Source organism: Medicago sativa, chromosome 2 (genome assembly GCF_051527215.1).
Source record: "Medicago sativa cultivar Bolivia chromosome 2, Bolivia_mono, whole genome shotgun sequence".
NCBI classification, from domain to species: Eukaryota; Viridiplantae; Streptophyta; class Magnoliopsida; order Fabales; family Fabaceae; genus Medicago; species Medicago sativa.
The window spans coordinates 27,906,414-27,913,928 of record NC_140750.1 but is presented as its reverse complement, the minus strand read 5'-3'; the positions used below and the strand labels follow the sequence as shown (position 1 = coordinate 27,913,928).

The 7,515-nt window shown below is 33.6% G+C and overlaps 1 long non-coding RNA gene across 1 annotated transcript; it reads left to right on the top strand.

Annotated features, from left to right (window-relative positions):
• Window positions 1–2,203: 2,203 nt before the first annotated feature.
• On the top strand, window positions 2,204–4,905 carry LOC146945966 (uncharacterized). Its single transcript, XR_015028210.1, has 8 exons — window positions 2,204–2,393; window positions 2,513–2,609; window positions 2,706–2,833; window positions 2,925–3,482; window positions 3,582–3,736; window positions 3,815–4,209; window positions 4,315–4,386; window positions 4,473–4,905. It is a non-coding gene; the product is annotated as an uncharacterized LOC146945966 (long non-coding RNA).
• The last annotated feature ends 2,610 nt before the right edge of the window (window positions 4,906–7,515 follow it).

Below are 7,515 nucleotides of genomic sequence, written 5' to 3'. Positions count from 1 at the left end.
CCGTTGAAAACCCAGCAGCAGTATTTTCTTGATCTTGCATCATATTTCTTCTTCCCCTTGGAAACCCAGCAACTTTATATTCTTGATCTTGCATCATATTTCTTCTTCTTTGTGGCCTCAATACAACCCCAATAAACTTGAAAAATGTCATGTCTCGTCTATCCTTCTAGTTGATGATCAATGATGAATGATGATATCCAATGTTCTTCAACGCTTTCTCTTTGTTATTATATTATAATTATATTACTTTGCTATTTGTTCAATGCTCTGTTTTATAAGGTGTAAACTACAACGAGTTCCCGTATATATAATAGATGATGACATAGTTCATATTGAGACTAACTCAATAAAAAAATTAACTAACTAACTAGCAATGACAATTACTAATGAGAATGTGATGTCCATTGAGAAATATAGTGCAAAATCCGACGTCAGAACCCGAAACGCATAAAAACTCAAAAGAAAATGTTAGATTGTGTATAGTAATTTTTTTTTTAGGTAATAATTAAAAATAGTATTTTTATTAGGAGACATAGTAATAGTAACTATTGTTAGATTGAGTCTAGAATTAACATAGGCAACTTGTTTTTTTTTTTTAGGGAAACATAGGCAACTTGTTAGTAGTACTCTCAAATTATTATGATTAATATGACAATGAGTCAAAATTCTTAGGTTAGTTAGATGTTTTGCTTTTATTTAAGGTAGCGTACTTTTAGCTAGGTTAGTTGTTTTTGTTATAATCTATAAAAAAGGGGTATATTAATAATAATAATAATAATAATAATAATAATAATAATAATAATAATTATTATTATTATTATTATTATTATTATTATTATTATTATTATTATTATTATCATCATCTTACTTACTAAAGCTTAACCCCGAAAGCTAACCCTAACCCTAATATTTTCCCCCCATTTTTCCCTCCACTTTTCTAAGCCATTGGATCTTGCACATTTAGGCGCCATTCAATTTTAGCCATTGATCATATTTCATATTTATCTCTTCTATTTTCCGAAACAACTATTTCATATTTACCTCTTCTATTTTCCGAAACAACTATTTCATATTTATCTCTTCTCTTTTCCGAAACAACTATTTCATATTTATCTCTTCTATTTTCCGAAACAACTATTTCATATTTATCTCTACTTCCGAAACAAATTGGCCCTACAACTATTTCATATTTATCTATAGCCCTATTTTTCCGTAACAACTATTTCACATTTATCTCTTCTGTTTTCCGAAACAACTATTTCATATTTATCTATAGCCCTATTTTTCCGAAACAACTATTTCATATTTATCTCTTCTGTTTTCCGAAACAACTATTTCATATTTATCTCTACTTCCGAAACAAATTGGCCCTATTATATCTTCTGTTTTACGCAAAAACTCTTTCATATTAATTTGTGTCATGTGTTTCATCCTCATCAATGTGTCAATCTTTAGTTAACAGAATGTCTTATTTTTCCATGCTTATCAGTATGTCAATCTTTAGTAAACAAAATTGCCTATTTTTTATGCAGAGAAGTCAACACAATGTGCATAATAAATTATGCTATTTCCTAAAAATAGCGAGTATTTCAATCTTTCATGCTTATCAAGATGTCAATCCTTAGTAAACACAGTATGTCAATATTAATTTCAGGCTGATTCATATTAATCCTTATCCTAAAATGTTGGCCATTTCCTAATTTTGTTCCACTATTTTGTGCTTAACGTGATAAGTAATACTCTTTATTGCTCAACCATCATATCCTACTCACACGTATTGCACCTTTTTCTATAAATACATCATAACCTATTAGCCAGACCTTCTCAATCTAAGCAAGCATTCTCTTTCTTGGAAAGGAAAAAACCGGCCAATGATGTCTGCCAAATACACTCCAATCTCAGCTGTTTCTGAAGGAAGAAAGAACCTCAAAATGTGTGTGCGAGTTGCTCACATTTGGTTGATTCGAGAGAAGAAGGTCCCCACTAGCATCATTTTCATGAACATGTTACTGGTCGATGAAAAGGTTTTTACATGTTTGCACTCTTAGCTTTAAAATTAAACTAATGTCATCGTTGTTTTTTAGTTATGTAATTTAACCAGCTGTTTACTGATGTTGTTGTCGTCAATAGGGTACGTATTCACGCCACAGCTAGAAAAGATTTGGTGGCAAAGTTCACGTCCATGGTTGAAGAAGGGGGTACATATCAGCTTGAAAATGCAATTGTAGGTTTTAATGAAGGTCCTTCTAAGGTAACTTCACACAAACATAAGCTTAGTATGATGCACAATTCAACTTTTACCAAAGTACACTCGCATGCTATCCCTATGAACGTTTTTGAGTTCAAGCCATTCAATTAAATTCTCTCTTCAACTGTCGAGGAAGTGTCTACGGGTAAGACTTCAAAGACTTCAATTCTGAATGTGCGTTGTACATTATTACTACCTATAAGCATTCCTTTAGGAATTTCATACATTTGTTATTTGTTTTTGCTTTTGTATACGTATTTTCAGATGTTATTGGTCATGTAATTGAAAGAGGTGATATAAGGGAAACTGAAAAGGATGGAAGGAAAAGCAGGGTTATTGATCTCACTTTAGAGGATCTTGAGTAAGCTTTGTCTATTTCTTTGTAGTTGGTTCATGTAATATAATTTTAATATACCTTATGTTCCTGAGTTTATATTTTGGTAATATTTTATTACAGAAACAACCACTTGCATTGCTCTCTTTGGGGTGAACATGCTGACAAAATTGTGACCTTTTTTGGCAACCATGACAACCACACACCTACTATATTGATATTGCAGTTCTGCAAGACACGCATGTATTTAGGTATGTCATGTTTTAAGTTTGTGCTTTCTGCTGATATCAAGAATGAAATGTGAAATTATCTTCACTTGCTGTTGAATTTTTGAAAAATTAGGTGCTATGGGAGTTGCTAATGCCTTTAATAGGACTAAGCTGATACTTATTGGCGATTTGCCTGAAGTCGCTGCGTACATGACAGGGTAACCATTTACATTTTTATATGTTATAGAATAAAGGCAAGTTTTTTTGGTCGTAATTAAGTTGTCTGGAGGTCCTCCCATCGTTCATGGGTAGCTTATTTGGCATACGACCCTAAAGATATCCACTAACAATAGTTTTCTGATGGCATGTTAGAATTTGTAATAAGTAAGAAAGTTTGAGAAGATGTGCACACAGAAAAGGGCAGCACAATATTAATAGTAACACTGTCAAATATTATTGTCCAATTATTATTAATAGGTTACATGAGTTATATGTTGTCGTCCCTTACCTTGCTACTTGAGTCTCGCTACTCTTCTATTGACATTGGTGCCCTTTTATTAGAATGAAAAATGCATCAATACAGTTAACCCGAAGTGTCTGCCAGATTTCAATGAACAGCTCCGCGTCTTTATCAGATGACTTGCTCAACACCAACCGAATGACAATTGAAAGCATGATTGAGTCAACTGAGGTGGCTATCTGTTTAATGAAATTTTTAGATGTATTTTTGGATTCATCTTTGTTATTTTTGTTCAATATTTTTATGCAAAAGGCTACGAAATATTTACAGATCTGTCAAGGTTCGGTGCTTGCCACTATATGTGAGATCGAAACTGGGCTTGATTGGTACTTTCAATCATGCACCCAGTGCGCTTCATTGGCCACCATTGACAATGGAGTGCTCCGTTGTCGCAAGTGTAAAACTTGCAAGGGTGCAGTCCCAAGGTAAACAAAGTTTATCTGAATATAATTTTTGTTTTTATCATGCGTGGAATTGTATTAATATAGTTGATTATTTGATAGGTTCAAGCTGCATGTCATCGTGATGGACGACACAGGGTCCACTACTTTTGCTCTTTTTGATCGCCAGGTGACCCAGTTTATTGGGCGTAATGTGCAAGACTTGATCAATGAACGTGATGAGGTAGTCGTGTATTATATAATTGTATAAATGTGTGGTCTATATATGAGGTATATCTACCGACGAAAATTTGTACTAACATTTTATTATTTTTGAGCAGGGAGTAGTAGGCAATGATTATCCTGCTGATTTTAATGTGCTGATTGACAAGCAAATTCTTTTCAAGGTTGGGGTTGGTGAAGGAAATGTCGTAAAGAAGTATCGGAATTATGCCGTAAAGAAGGCATCTGATGATGTTGGTGTCATTGAGCAGTTTATGTTTAAGTATAATTTGAAGGTAGAACATAACTGATATTACGGTTTTATAATTGTTATAGAATAATGCACATAAAGGAAGAATCGTGTTGCTAATTACTTCCCTTTATTGATGTATACGTGATAGAAACCCGACGATGGATCTGTTGTTGAGCTTAGTGTGGATGGTGCTGCGCCAAACAATTCAAATGTTCAGATGGTAATTATTACATTAATCTTTCATGAGTCCGTAAAGGTTTAATCCGTAACACAATTGATCAAATTGTTTGTCGCCAATGTCTACAGGATGTACCAGAGGATGAGGACTCATGCAGCAATACATGTGTGATTGACACACCAACCACCAAAAGAGGTGCTAAGAGGTCCTCTAATAGCATTGACTCTGTGGCTGTTGATGATGATGAAGCTGGCTAGACGTCGGTCACAAAACCTACCAGAGTTGTTCGTGTCAAAATTGAGCACAAGGACGACAAAGATGTTTAGCTTGCTCGAATGCTGGAGCCGTTTGCTTTGTTATCGAATTCCTTCAATCTGCATAAATCAGACATTAAATAATATGTGTTTTTTCCTTTTGTTTTTTACAGTTTGGTTTTTAATTTTCTTCAAGTTGTTGTGTCGGCTATATTTACTTAGCTAAGGAAACTTTTTCCGGTCCATCTAAATAAATTTATTCATTGGCATAAGTATTATTTCAAAAATTTATTATCATTGTCTTTTATTAGCGCTTCGACCTCTAAATGTACGAAATTTATTTTTAGATCTACCTCCGGAAGGTGTTAATATTTTTCTGAATGTTAGATAGTCATTTACCAAGTTGGTATGCTTGATGAAGAAAACTCAATACTGATTTGGCTTGAGTAACTAGATCCCGCGCATTCACACGTTAAATTAAAAGTACAGATTGACAAAACCAAGTTAGTATGCTTGCCTTTGTTTAGTATGTGTTTAAGCGAAGGAACATTTTATAATGTTTTAAACAAATATGTAAAAAATCATTAAAAAATTTAAAATTTTAAGCATAATTAAACAAATTTTAATTTAGGGACTAAAACTACGTACTTAAATTTTTTATAGGAACCAAAATCTATCAAAAAAATTTATGAGGACTAAAAGTGAGATTTGATATATTTATAGGACTAAAAACTTAATTAATTCTTCGTTTTATTATGTATCAAATTATTCCGGCCCGTGAGACCCGTGCGATGCACGGGTCGGCGTTCTAGTTATTATTATTATTATTATTATTATTATTATTATTATTATTATTATTATTATTATTATTATAACAATAATTATTATTATTTACAGTCACTCCTGTAACAGTGCTACTTTCTTTTCTTGAAATGATATAATATTGCGAATTGGGTATTGTGTTTAAGATTGTTTTAGAAAACGATTCGTGGATTATTTTGCTGCAAACTAGTTCAATAATTACATCAATAGTTGCAACAATCTCACCCAGTTTAATGGAGTTATCAAGATGAACATCGGGATACAAGGCATTTGGATTATATGTTCGCAAGAATGATGCAAGCAACCGAAAGTTATTGGGAGAAACTCCATGAATACAGTAGAGTAGCTTACGATCAGCAACACGCAACTCAAAGAGAGAGATCTCCGAACCTAACCGAGATACAGTCAACTCTGACAAAATTCCAAAACTACCATATGGCCAAACAAGAAACCTGTCAAGCCATCGAGTGTGAGGAACAAGTTAAGGAAAAAGAAATAAGTATCCTCTTAGGAAATCCAGAAGTAGAAGGGGTGAATGAAGCAGACAAAGGAACTCATACACCAAGAGAACCATTGATCGATAAGGACTCTATTTTTAGAACGAGCAGGAAAAAAATCCTAGAAGAAAGTGAGAATCCTGGCGAGCTGCTCTACTACATCAAGTTACCATTACCATATTCCTCTAAGTGGAAGAGCGAATAATCTATTACACTAATCGGAAACTGTAATACAATATTTCAAAGACGGTTACCTTCAATGAAGAAGAACCTAGGAAGTTTTAACTCTATTGGGAATTTGTCTGTAGGAAAGGCTGCACATGATCTAAGTCTGAGTGTTAACCTGCTATCGTCATCAATTCTAAGGAACAACGGAGGAGTTCAAGTAAATCCATCAAACGTTACTCCAAAACGCTCGCATAAAATAATTAAACATCCATTAGGGGTAGTGGAGGACGTTATGGTGGAAGCAAACAAGATCTTTGTGACATCATAGACACAAGAAGTTTCATTGGCAGAAAGGGTTTCATTGTTCTAAAAGAAGGAAGGGCGACATTGATTCTAAAATCATACTAATGAGAGCATGTGAACACTTACCTCGCTATACCAAATTCATGGAACTCCTTCCAAACAAGAGTAAGAGGAAGGAGGATCTGTTTTTTCTTTCTTACAAGCCACCATAACAGTGGTCGAGGTGTCAAGCTAATGGATGTTAAACAAAACGTTGCATGCGAAGCAACCCATGGGATTTGAAATTTTCAAGCCTTTCTGCAATTCCCCTTTTTAATAAGTTAAGCTAAGATTTCTTGTTAGAAACAATTTCTTTCTTCTATTGTTGCTAATCCTCATTATTATTTAATTTTAATCTTTACTTTATATTATATAACCTTTCCATTTCAAGCATAAATTGTTTTAGTCTCAGAAAATTGTTTAAGAACGTTTACAGTAGAGGGCTAGCTTACTCCCAAAGTTCAAGAGCTTGATAACTATTGGGGTTTGTTGCGCAAGATACTCATCATAATCACCTTATCTTTTCTGTATAGCATATCCGGTGAAAATTTGAGCCTAATATTCAATCCACTCTTATAATATAATTCTTTCTATATTGAATGTTCCATATGAATGCTATTTTTGCTTGAATTTGCGGTTGTTCTCTATGGACTATCGGTCATGTTATACTACACACGAGACAATATTTTTTGGTACCTTGAGCCTTTCAATCCACCCTTATTATTATTATTATTATTATTATTATTATTATTATTATTATTATTATTATTATTATTATTATTATTATTATTATTATCCTTTGCTAACCCCTTTGAACCTCCAAGCAATAATTTCCTTTGTTGTTACTAAGTGACAAGTCATGTCACAACTTTTCTGAGTGTAGGACCCCCACGTAATACTCCATACGAAGGTGCATTGTGCCTCTGGGATTGGCAACCCTATGCCTTTTACACGTGTATAACCTTAGGTTTATCCGGTGCAACTCAATAGCTGGAGAGGATACACCCCCACAAACTCACACTTAAATGGGTATCATTTAACAAATCCCTGAATAACTTGAGTGTTGCTTAATTCCAACAAATGAATAG